At 29.9% G+C, this 14,066-nt stretch overlaps 1 pseudogene; it reads right to left on the bottom strand.

Moving 5' to 3' along the window:
- Positions 1 to 259: 259 nt before the first annotated feature.
- LOC149568510 (uncharacterized) overlaps positions 260 to 14,066 on the bottom strand; it is a 78,531-nt pseudogene continuing 64,724 nt past the window's right edge.

Genomic DNA, 14,066 nt, shown 5'->3' with positions numbered 1-14,066 from the left:
GCGATATCCAGGTCATGAAGAATCTCGGCTTATAAATTTTGAAAACTACGGCCCTAATTTTGAATATTAGTTTCCTGTTTGTGCCTTGGTTTTCACACCACATAGGCCCTAATTTTGTAAGCCCTTATCTTTGCCCGGAAACTGTGTAGAGTTTATCCGGATGCAAGATCTTGAAGCTGCACAAATTATTTCTGAACCAAGTGATTCGCTCCTCCTCCGTGACATTGAAATCAGGAGGCCTATCTAAGCTGGGACTGGTCTAGCGGACCTTCACCTGAACCTGCTCTTTATTTTCCCCTGAAAAACCCTCTTTGCCTGCAGAGGATTCCTTATTGTTATCAAATCCACCAACACTGACGTCTCTCATGGCATACCTGACGGATTCCGTGTTGAGCTTCACTCCGGCGAACACGTCGTGAATGAGCCACAATCCAGGGCTGCCATTTTCACTGCCCTAGATTACAAACCCTGTGTTCAGATGCAGACGAAAAGCCACTAATGTTTGCTGAATGCAGAGGCACAACAACAACAGAAGAACAAAACACACCAGAAAAGTACGCTTCCACAAAGCAGGGCAAACGCCGCCTCCTGCTTGTTGTCTGTGAGATTTCATTTCAACTTCTTTGTTCATCTGTGCAGCCGTGAAGAACGTAAGAAGAAGCCATAAGATATGAGCACGACCCGCTTCAATCTCATATCCAGACAACTTCGACTCGTAGGGAGATGAATTAAGGTATTCTGCTTTGGTAGGGTTTCATTTTTTTCCTCTGCGGACTCTACTCATCTTTTTGGTCAGTACAATTATACAGTCTCTCTGGAAAATTCAGATAACTTGATTGCAATTGTTTCGGTAATTACGGGGTTTCTGCTAATTCTTGGCCTTGGCATATCTTCTGTGGTATAGTGAGCCTTTTCTCTACTGTATATAATGAATTGATCATAGCGATATAATGAATTGATCATAGCGATATAATGAATTGTACAATATGTTATTTTTCATTCACAAAGTTCTGATTTCGCATTTCCTTTCAAGTTCATGACAACTGTAGATACTGATATCTGGGACTACGAAAGGAAGCGCTGTGATCCTTGTAACACATTATTTTTAATTTCCTTACCAGCATTTGATACCATACTGGCTTATTTGACGATGCAAGAGATCCCTAACTTAGTTACAAGAAGAATATTTTTGTCTTATTATTTGAAACTTGAATATGCATTCTTGACTACTAAAAAGAGCTTTGTTTCAAACATTCTGGACTCGATATCAACTTTCAAAGTGCGCAGAGGCAGAAATATATTGGTAATTCTGAAGTCACGACTTTTAGTTTGTTACGATTTTCAAACTAATACCAACATATACCATGCAGTTTGTATCCTTCCAAGGAATTCTATGGGATAATGTGTAGTTTTTAGCCTATGATGAATAAGCTAATTTCTCAAGATCATCTTGAATATCTACCTCACTTTCCACTCTTATAGTATAACTATTGAAACTTGTATTATATTAATGTATAAAGTTATGACTAATATTATATAAAGTTCAATTCATTGGTAAATAACTTATGTCTAATATTATATAAAATTTATTAATAAATAAGTTATGTTCAATACTATATATTTAAGTCTTATTGTACTTGTAGTAGGCAATGTACTATTGCATTTAGTTAATTAGTCTAATCAATTAGATGTTTGTATTTTTTTGGGTTTGATTATTACTAAAGTTTTAATAAATATTTCTTAATTTAAAATTTGATATAATTGATTAATTACTTTGATTGGCCTACAACTTAACCTTCAATTAAACTACGGTGATGAGTGTTTTTCATGAAGAACAAATAAGTTTTGCCTATAGAGGGGCCAAGATGCACCCACATAATCAATTTTTATTTTATTTTATAAATTAAAATTTGTAAAACTGTTATACCTAATTTTTAAATTAATTAATAAAAGTGCATTTTGGTCCTGTATAGATAGTGCCGAACAAATAGGCCCACACATCTATTATATTTTTAATTCTTGAATGATATTAAATAATAATAATTTTTTTATAAAAATTGAACTATCTTTTGTAATCAATTTTCTCTATGTTTCTAATGATAAATTATTAGTATTTAGTAGTTTGTTTATTTATATAATAATTTGGTTGAAGTTATTATAAGATAATTGAGAATTTATGACAATTTATATATACATGATGGAAATATTGCTCATTGTACACACCACTAGGTGGCACTTGTTTTATTTTAACTCATGTTGATGGCTTAAACATCACATACAATAAGGCTTGATTCATAGGCTAAGAGTCTTAAATAGTCAAACTTGGCTTAAACATCACACACAATCAGGCTTGATTCATAGGCTAAGAATCTTAAATAGAAAATCTTGACTTAATCAAGTGTCAAGTGCATTTTGGATGTGTTTCAAGTTATTTTTTTGCAATTCGAAAGCAAAATTTACTTTCAACATCAAGTTATATCAAATAAAGTATACTTGACTCGCCTTACTATTAGATGGGTGGATTAGAGCTTCATTCCTACCTAGACATAGCCTTCGAGGAGATTCACTTGGGTTGGCCGCTATCCTAGTAAAGGGAAGACAGAGAGACTGATCCAGATGCTATACCGAACAAGGTGAGGACCTATAATGAAGAATCAAATTGAATGCTCGGGAATGGGCCTAAAATTCAAATAATGTATATTCATTTCTCAGCTATTATAAAAAATGTATGTTTAAATAGTGTATATTCATTTACTTACTTAAAAAAAATAAAAATTTATCAATAATATTGGCTCAAATCTTGCATTGTTTGATGCAAGTGCTAGTTTTTATTAGCAAAGTCATAGGCCCTTCCAATAACATGTGCTTCATTTAATCATAAACTAGTAGGACAACAGTGAGCTGATAGGATGTTTTAGTTTTTTAAGAAGTAAAATAGTTTAAATAAGAATGAATTTATAATTCTATTTAAATTTTCTAAAAATTCAGATAAAGAGAAATAAGTGTGTTGCAAAACTAATTAATAACATAAAAGTTTTCACTTCTTTTAGCTCCAAGGGTAGGAAAATGGTTTGGAGGAGCTTCAAGTCTCGAATTGCGAAGATGGGTATTTTTAGAGAGACTATTCAACCCAAGGTCTTAGACAGTGATGATGGTAAAATCCATTTGGAGGAACTGATTGACAACATGTTGGACAACTTTCGATCAATCAAGTGGATATTTCATGAAACTGAAGAGCTAAAGGATAGGGTTACGAGGTTGGAAGGGAAGGAAGGTGATGATGGGTAAGACAAAGTCAACATACTAGAAACAAGGGTCACTGAGATGGGTAAGAGATTGGACAGGATGGCAATATTATCAAAGGTTTACATGATAACATTAAAAAAATGCAAGAGATGATGGAGGTGGGTACATACAAGAATGTTGATATGGTCAACAAGGAAATAGGGCTCCTAAAGTGGATGCCAACCCTGTGGATGACAATCTGACCTATAAAGAGAGTTTGAACAAGAGGAAGAGGGATAGGGAGGATACCCTAGAAGAAAATAAGTTGATGACTAAGTTGCAGAGACCATGCAGAAGCTGGAGCTCAAGATTGCTGAGCTGATCAAAGACGCGATGCCCTGATTTGTTATCCTGGCTTTTATGCTTTTTCCCTGATTTTTGTTATTAAGCCGGGTTTGCTTGCTCCTTTAGAGACTTTTTTGTCTTAGGACTGGTTTGTGGCCTTCCTTGGTCTATTATTTTTTGCAGTTCTAATTTATGTTCTAAACTATAATTCAATTTTATTTTGTTTACTATGGGGTTTCAGACACCCGTTAAGACCTATTTTACTTAAAAAAAAACATAATTTTTTTCACAAATTTCATCATCATAAGAAAATCACAAATTTAATACTTACTTCATTACAACATTTCTAACTATAGAAAATAAAGGTTAAACCCTATTAACATGCATCAGGTTTCTATAAAATATGATTGTAAAGTATAATACAACAGAAAATCATTATAGATATGCAATGGTGTAGTTGCACATGCACTCACATATTTACATCTTAGATTAAAAAAGAAAGCTCTAAATGATATTGAATTTCATCACATTTTTTATACTCAAAATGCTCCTTGTTGTGGAGATAGTTCCCTTCCACCTATCATAAGGTTTGGAAAAATTTGGGCCAGAAAGATAATAACAGAAGGTGTGAAATTACACACAATGGTTAACCATAGCGACCATGGCAAATAATTGGCAGTCTTGTTTAATCAAACTGGCTAAAGCAACACTAAATTGAATTTTTAATTAACTATAAATTTAAGATACAACTTTAAAATGATTTTTAATCTAAGGGTGCGGTCCCATGAGGGTGGCTGCAAGATTTAATTTTGTGGAGTGGGTGGTCTTATGAAATAAAATAAGTTTCCTTCGAGATTAATTGGAATCTTCTCCTCAAAAGTAGCAGCCTCTACTTTTTAGGGTGGAGATTTAAGCAGGTGGAAAAGATGGGGGTTAGAAATTTTCCCACTAGCTTAGGCTTTTCTTATGCCACTTGTCAATCATATACCAATTTCTAATTTTTAACAATAAATTTTTTAAACATATTTATTTATTTAGTGACTTAAATATGTTAAAATTTTAAAAAAAAATCATGAGACCACCACTCTTTTTAATAATAACTCCACTACAAAATTCATGGGACCTCCCACTTTAAATAATCCTAAAAAATCTCTAGAGTAATCGCTGAATTCTTTTAGGAAGCCCCCCTCCATAGGACCGCACCTTAATCCTCTAAATTCCAATTTTGATGCCGACATAGATATTGGTGAAGAAACCGGCCAAAGATTTAATGCAACTAGATGTAGTTTGCATGTTTGTTGTTTCATTGGCACTATTGAGACTTCTGACAGCTTCCCTACAATGCCTGTTATAGAAACAAAGCACCAACAATAGAGAAAATCTTTGTGATCAAATATTCTCCATCAAACAACAATGTTAAAAATTTAACGATAGAACTCTGTTTCAAAATAAATATTATAGTAGATCAATAATATGAATTGCATATCCTATCAATAAGTCCATAGCCTCCATGGACAACAAATTAAGACAAAAATTAATTGAAAAAATCAAGAAAGCTATACGCATGCACAAAATGCTCTCTTTATTTTAGATAACTTAAGGTGAAATGTGCATGTTAAAACATGCTTATTCCTCATTCTCTCCTGAATGCATAATGTTCTTCATATAGCTAACTACATCATCAATCCTTGCGTGACGACTTTTCTAGCAAAATATTATAATATAAAATAATGCTACTGAATTTTAATAATATAATATTAATTTTAATATTAATATAATTATTATCATTTTTTTTTGGAAAGATAGTTTTGTCAAATTAAAATTTTAAAATAGAAATTTTGTTAAATTTTATTTTTTTAAAAGTTAAATGGAAATAGAAACAATCTTTATATCATATCAAAAATTTAAGATATGCTAAGATAAATTATTTGAGAAAAACATAAATACATTTTAATTCATCATATATCATATTAAGGTCTAGAATTTGATGGTCGTATTGGCCGTTTTTGCACTTTTTAACCATATAGGACAGTATAGACAACTTAGTATTTTATTTAATAATATACAAAAACATGTTTTTATAATATGTATAATATATGTTCATGATAAATATGTATTACTTTGTTTTATATATGTTTCTATTATTTGTTTATTTCTATTTAGACATGATTCTATTTTGATGATTGCATATTTATTATAATTTAGAATCTTTGTTGAAATAAGAATATAATGAATTTTAAAAACTTATTGTTATGTATTTTATATTACTAATTTAGAAACTTCTTCCTTTATTGAGATTTTTGTATACATTACTAATTACTAATTTATTCATTAAGAATTTTGCACATATTATTAATTAATATTTATTATTCTCATTTATAATATATTTAAATTTAAAATGATCTTTTAAATTATGTTGAAACTTAAAATATTGACAATCAATTTTTTTCAAAGCTTATTGCTTAATACTTTAATTTGTTTCTTGTTTGTAGCTTTTGTTTAATTTTATATTGATCATAATGATTTATAAAAATGATCTTCTCTATTGTGTGGAGTGGTACTAATTGTCAATATATAGATCTAAAAACATTTTTTCTATACAAATTATATTTTTATCTTTATATCTAATTTGATATGTAATATTACTATTTGCATCACCCAAGTGCAAGCATAAATCTACTTTTAATATTTTTTATCTAATATAAAGTATAGCAAATAAATAGGGTATTGATATACATGTATATTCTTCAATCTAATGGCATATAATCTATTAAATATAAATATATTTAGAAATAAATAAATTATGCATGTACATGCAAAGCATTTGATAAGGAACAAATTCAAGAAGAGACATTCATTCAATATCAAAATCTAGTGAAATCTAAAACCAAAATTTGTGTTATATTTCTTTTCAAAATTTTTTTATGTCTAGAGATTATCATTTTCTATATTTTAAGAACTTTTGAATAGTAAGAATGAAGAGCAATATTCACAAGAGATAGTTCAATGAATCAAGTAACAATAACCTTACCAATGTAGTAGCAATATACCTTTCTCCTTTTAACTTGATTGAATTAATAAACCTACAAATAAATTTCCCAAATCCCAAATTTCAAAAAAAGTTATCTATTTAAGTATTGTTCCACGGTCCACCAGATCTATACTTGTTCATAATACAACCTTTTGCCACACATATAAAAATGAATCTTTTTTGTCAATTAAAAAGCTTGATATTTTTTTCTCTCTCTCTACACATAACAAACTTTGCAATTCATATGAAAAATATAGAAATAAATTTTGAGAAACACAAAACTCTTACAATGATCACAAAAAATAAGTGCATGAATGAAATTAGAAAACTTATAAAATATGTGTTAAAAAACTAAGGAGGAATAAACAATAAATCTAATGAAAATAGAAAGATAGAATTAATTTATTTCTATAATTTTAATTTACTTCTATAATTTATGTTAAACAAAAAGAATTCTAAATAGTCGTAAAGAAATTTTAACGGTGGGCTCACAATTTTTCCCAAAAAAATGTAAAATCAAATAAAGCTCCCACATATATGCATATCGACTTAAAAAATATATTTAAACATCTTAAAAATTAATGAATAAGATTAAATTAAAATATTTTTCTTTAGACATAATAGAAGATGAAGTAAATGGTCTAAAATTAATTAAAAAAAAAAAATTAGTTTTTAGTTATTTAGATTTTTATTTATTTTAAATATTAGAAAAACTAATTAGGTAAAGGATTGAGATAAACATGATAAAAGTTGATTATATAATAATAATATAAAATTAGATTATCACTTAAGTTACAATTATAATAATATAAGATATAAAATGAATACACATGTACTAACTATTAAGTTTTCCTTTTTTCTTTAATTATTTTCATTGATTGAATCTATAAAAATGAGAAACTCTTGTTTCTAAGAAGTACTAAGTATTGGCATATACTTGTTATATTAATTATAATTGAAGCGAGCTTAGACTTGTCTAGAATTATAGTATAATTGTTACATTTTAAATATAAAAAATATTTATTTTCATAATAACATTATAAAATTGAACTCTAATAGCCTTATCTAATGTAAAAAACGAGATTTGAAAAAATACATTAAGATGAAGGCTTATTAAATTTACAGTAAGATAAAGAAATAACGAGACATTGTCCAAAAGAATTTTGTGAGGATCAAAAGAAACTTCATGAAAATCTTGTCCAAATCCTCACTTGACAATTAAATGCAAGATTAATAAAAAAATCATAATAAAAAAGAGAAGGCATTCATTCCTTATTTTTTAATAACCCAATCTTTCCTTGTATGGCCGAAAACAATTTAAAAACCTCTCAATCTCCTAGGGTGCATTAGTATTTCTTTTCATAGAAGACCTTTAAAAAATAAAAATAAAAGAGAATTTCTAGAAAACTTGGAGGTATCTCTAGTGCTTCCACATGCCATTAACATCTGAATCATTGGATGCATCAACAAAACTCAATGGAATCTTTCTACAGGTTGGAATTACATAGGCTAGAGCTGAAGATCAAATTTGATGGATTGCATTTGGCAATTGACCCTTCTCCTCCAGTAAACCCTTACAACACTCCTTCTTCTGTAAGCTCTTACAGTTAGTAAACAACATCAAAGGATACATATAGAATTATTTTCTTCAGTATGCCCAAAGTAGCTCAGTTGGGTCACATTTGTTTGTGGCATGCAAAGATTCTTTAGTAGAAATTAAATACCTACACCATAAATTAAATTTTATCCTTAAAAAATTATAGCCATAGCTTATAGAATTCCAAGACCTTTCACCAAATCTATTTTGTGCCAAAATTTGCACCTAGGATATTCCATGAGATTACATTCTTTGAAAACATTTGTATGAATAATGCATGTTTCGTGTGGATAGAAGGGCATGAAGTGATTTATCCAAATAGTGTGTTTTGACACTTTCACATTTTCAAATCCTATATGCACAATCCCAACACATACTCTAATGAATACCCAAATCAAACACAAGGGATGCTGGAATTTCTTGTTGATTGTGGCTTTATATAAGTCTAAATCGAATGGCATTTTCTTGAAGGGCGGGAGCTGCAAGGAGTCATGAGGAGGTTTTTTATGGGATACTTTACATACTCTTGGAGTTTTTGTCTTCCTTATGGGGTATTTGAAACATTTATGTATCATTGGTTGCAAGTAGAGACAATGATTTCTTTATTTCAATCCTTCTGTGCCTTATCTATTTAGGATGGAGTTAAATATTATATTATGTTTACTTATTTATTTATTTATTTGCATTGACATCTTGTACATCTCTATGTTAGAAGACTAATGTTTTAATTATGTTAACATGTTCGATTTTGCCACCTCAAATCAAAAAATGAAAATAACCAAGATTTGCATCATATAGTGGACAATGTCTCAATACTTATCCAACACAGTTCCAAATCAAAATTTTAACTATAACTTTCATTTTTGTTATACAAGACATGACTTTCAAATATTTTCTTTTCTTAAAATAACTATTTTAGTGTTACATTCTTATTATTTATTGCAATATTGTTGTTGCACAATTAGGGTGACCTCAATATAGGAGGTCTTAAGTTCAACTGTCGCTAATATATATGTGGCCTGGCCCACTTTGCCTAAAAAAAATAAAAAAATATTATTGTTGCACAAATAATTTTGTTTTATTTGAAAAAAAAACATATTGCAGTGAGCCATGTTTAGCATTATGTGAAGACTCCTATCACTGCCCATCTCCCCTCTCCAATCTCCATTAAACATATTATTCTTCCAATTCTCTGAGAGAAGTTAGTCATGCAAAGTTGCGAAGCATGACCAATTGTGGATTTTTCAATAAGATTAGGCATTCAAAGCTTATTGGTAGTGCTTCAATCTGGGTTAAATGATGATTATTACCAACATATACACTCTCGATGGGTGTGTCATAACCATTTCTCCAAAACCAGAATTAAATGGAAAGTTTTGCCACTTGGGTTTAGTTAGCAAATTTGTTTAAAGATGAAACCACCAAATAAGGGGTAGGCTTATGTGGTATGGCCAAACATTGGGTTAGTTACGTTTCAAGAAATTGGTAAAAACAAACTAGGGGTTGATTCTAAGAACACATGGGGGCATATGTGGATAAAAGCAAGGGAACAAATTTTTGTCTTCCTTTTGGGCTATTTGAAACGTTGGGGTAAGTTTTGAAGTAGGGATAACACTTTTGGATTTATTTGTAAGTTTTTTTTGCATCAACATTATAAATCAGATTATTTTTATTCATTTAGTCTATGCTAAGACTACCAGAGATCCATTGCCTTGTAATTTTTGTAGTTTCATTTTATTCCAACATGTCTTCTAAGGAATTGAATATCAGTTTTTGTTTTAGAATATCCAATGGTTCATTACTTGATTTGTTCTATACAATGAGGATAAAATCAATGGTGTCCTCTATCAACTACACAGACATAAAATTCATCTATTAAGAATCTATATCTTGAAGAGATAATTGTTACCTTCATGACTGGTTGACCGACTAATGTAATGTTTTGTTTGTATAGATATCCTAAAATTCTTTATTATTTATGAGTTTTATATAATTCGCGTGAGATTGATGTAGAGTTAATGTACCATGTTTGATGGTCAATATTATCTATATTTTTTTTTTGGGGAAGTTATACATATCATTTATCAATCGGTAAATCAAATCAACTTGAATCACAGGTGGATGTTCATATTTAAAATTTTTAACTATATTTTATTTGTATAGGTCATTCCATGGGCAATCATTCTTAGGTAAAATAATGGCCATAAGCTTAAAGTTTGATTAGACCCAAGCAAGTGACCGTAGATCTCAAACTAAGTACTTTTAGATATGGTATATTAAGTTGCACAATTTCTCTAATGCACACCAAATACAATTATTTCATGAAGGTATTGATAGTGTAGATGAACATTCTTGTGGAACAAATATTAATTTTTATGTCAATGTATGCAAAGAGAAAAGGTAGTACAGTATATGGGTTCATTTTTCCTGTTTTGTTTATCCATGTTACCATGAAATTTAAATGGATATATGGACTGATTTCCACATTACTATAAACTTTGAATGGAGAAATGGATTATTTTTGATAGCTTGACAAATTTGTAAACGAAAACAATTCCAAGGTTGTCTATATGTTTAAAGCATTTTTCTCACAAGGCACAAAAAAATAAATAAATAATATTTTGTTTCTTTTTTGTTTTTATTTGATATGATTTATTACAAATGTAGTTTTTAGGATGCAATATTTGTTCATGTAGGATTGATGACTTAGAGAGATTATCAATGTGGTGTTGGGTCATGTCCTTGCTTAGATAGGAAATCGTTGTCAATGGTTATATATTATATGTTTCAAATTAATGAGATGTACTCTCTTAAGTCTGAACTAATCTATATTCAATATTGTAGGGGAAAAATAGTTGCCAATATTTTAGGTGGTTGGTGATGCGTAGTCTACATTTGTACATGATGAAGGAAATTATTACAAATTGTGTAAGGCATGAAAGGTGGCTAGCTGTTTCAATGGCCAAAGCTAAAATTATCTATTTATATTGTCTTCTATGTATTGAGACTTCTATGTTGGGACCATATTCCTAAGCATGCTTAAAACATAGAGAACTTTCCTAGTAAATTTGGTTGGTCTTTTATGAATTAACCTTATAATTTTGGTTGATCTTTTATAAGTTAACCTTATAATTAATTTTTTAAATAAATTTGTATAGATACATTTGAATAATTTATGGTTGTGTCATGACTAATTGCAAATTAATATGGTATTATTTTAAAGTTTTCTTTTTGTCTATCTAGTGCCGTAATAATCACAATAAATCAATCACATCTAAAATCATGTAATAAAAATAATATTTAAAATGATGTTGACAATCATCTTTTGAAAAATAAATTTAAAAAATCACATTACAAAATTAGATTTAAATCACATTAAAAATATATACTTAAATCACATTTCATTCATGTTAAAAAAATTAAAAATTAAAAAATGGTCCAATTATATTTGGGATTTGAATTTCTAGAATTGTTCAAATTCTAGACTTGGACAATTATGACATCACCTAATTATGACAACTAAGTAGATCCCTCATAAAATGATTAAGGAAAGAAAAAATCTTCATTACAACTCATGATATGAGGGTAAGAACATATATAATAAAAAGGCATGTGGTTCGTCTTTATTCTTAAGAGTTAAATGACCTAACATGACTCACAAATTGGAATAATCAGATTCATCCACCCACCCTCTTGAAAATGGAAGACACCAAAATAAGAGAGGTATTTAAATAAACTAGGTAGGGTGTCAGAGATTTGGAAGGCTAAGCCACAAGATCAATAGTACATTTTCCATTGATTTTTGACCAAACGTGATTTTGGCTTATGATTTTTTTTTGTATGTGTCCCAAAATTTTGACCTTTGTAAAGTTTAATGTCAAAATTTTGACCTTTATAAAGTTTAATGTCAAAATTTTAACCAACACAGGATATTTTTTTAAAAAAATGATTCTCATTTGATTTGATTGTAGTGGCTACATGTAGGTGGGAGAAAGGGTTAAGCACAACAGTACAGGTATGTAAACAAATTGGATTGACCTGGTGATTTCATGAGTTTAGGTCAACTATATTAGACATGAACATTTGTTAACCCAAAAAATGCAGGCATGAGTCAGAATAGTGGTTGGAGAGCTGTGTGGAGTGCCATTTGTTAACCCAAATACATATCATTGGAGATGAATATTGGCTAGAGAGTTGTGGAGCCTCATTTTGTATAGTTCCCGATTAGTCAAATCAATGATGTTATCGTATGGTGGAGGTGCTTGAGCTTCCCTCAATATTCTTCTTATATATTTGAAATACTCACTACACTCATGGATTATTCTCTATATGCAATGGTTTGATTATTCTCTTCAACCTTGCAGGAATACTCTCTACCATAGTATTGGTATATATCTTCAATTTTTTAGGTCTTTACATCTTCAATTTTTTTTAGGCATTTGTGGATGACTCACATCCAATGCATAGTTAAAGTTTTTCCAGACTTTGATAAAAGAAAATTTGCAAACAAGATGTGTGCAATTAAAATATTTACAATTGATTTTGTACCATTTTTTCCCCTTCATATAGCACTTCAGTAAGCTATTTCACACTACTATAGAAATGGGAGATACCCTAATACAATTATGATAGGAATAACCATCCAATTATTAAAATTAAGGAAATAAGACACATGAGTACCATTCCCCCAAATACTGGTCCATTGTTTAGCTAGCATAGCTATACCCATATTTACTTTCATTAAAATCAAATCATCATATATGATATTAGAACTATATAAAAAATAGATGCATAAGGATAGAATAATGCATGAAGTCTACCTTAGTGGAATGTTGTTGAATATTCATTTCCAACATTAGAAAATCTTGTCACACTCTTATTACAATCCATTCCAAGGATTTAATCTAGTCCATATACAATGTATCTCATGTGATTGTGGAAAGTGTCCAACTCAAATGGCGGTTTGACATCATTTATAATTAGGGCTATCCTTCTACCAAGTCCAAGCATGGACCCAGGTATAAAATTTATCTTTAGCATAGTCTTGTGGAGGTTATATTTCCTTATTTCCTCCTCCAATTTGATATCAATATAGGGTGCACCACTTATTCCAAAAGCTTCCACGAAACTCAATCTAACAATCTTCACTATGTTGGACTTGTCCCTTTTCCTTATCACTTTGGCTAGAGGGTAGTAATACTTTGTTAGGTTCCTAACTAGGTCCACATCCACAAATAAATTAAGCATAATGAATTTCTCCAAGTTTATTTGCCAAGGGTTGCACATTGGTACTTGCCTCACTCCATTATCCAAGAAACACATGAACAATGAAGTACCACTAAAAAAATATCTAGACTAGTAGCATGTGAACTTCCACGTTTGATCATTTCTAGAGATACTGTTAGAGTTATTTGATAGAAGCTACACAAATTCTTTAGAAAATTTTACAACCTTGGATCTAGTGCTAACACTTGGATCCGCCATTATTGAATTCTCAAGAGCTTCTACAAAATGCATGACCACAAGAACTACTCTAAAAATTAATCAATTTGAACAACCCTTTACTATCAACACATAAATCTAAGCTCAAGGTTGGATATGCAATGGTGAAAGTAACTTTGCAATCAACCAACTTTACAAATTATCCCATTTCATGCAACAAAAAATATCTTATAGGTTCTTGGCTAAATCCTTTATCAAGATCAGGGTTATGGTGTGAATCTTTGAGAGGGAAATCTCAAACAACAAGTAATACCTTTAAAAATTCCCTAACTCAATATAGTGAGATCATGCAGTCACTGGTGTACTTCACTTTAAAAATATACACAATTTGTTGTCTAACCAGTGAGCAATGAGATCTTTACAATA

This window comes from Cupressus sempervirens, chromosome 3, assembly GCF_028749045.1.
Source record: "Cupressus sempervirens isolate cs-2001-9-10 chromosome 3, ASM2874904v1, whole genome shotgun sequence".
Taxonomy (NCBI): Eukaryota; Viridiplantae; Streptophyta; class Pinopsida; order Cupressales; family Cupressaceae; genus Cupressus; species Cupressus sempervirens.
The sequence above is the reverse complement of the archived record's forward strand: the minus strand, read 5'-3'. Positions and strand labels throughout refer to the sequence as shown.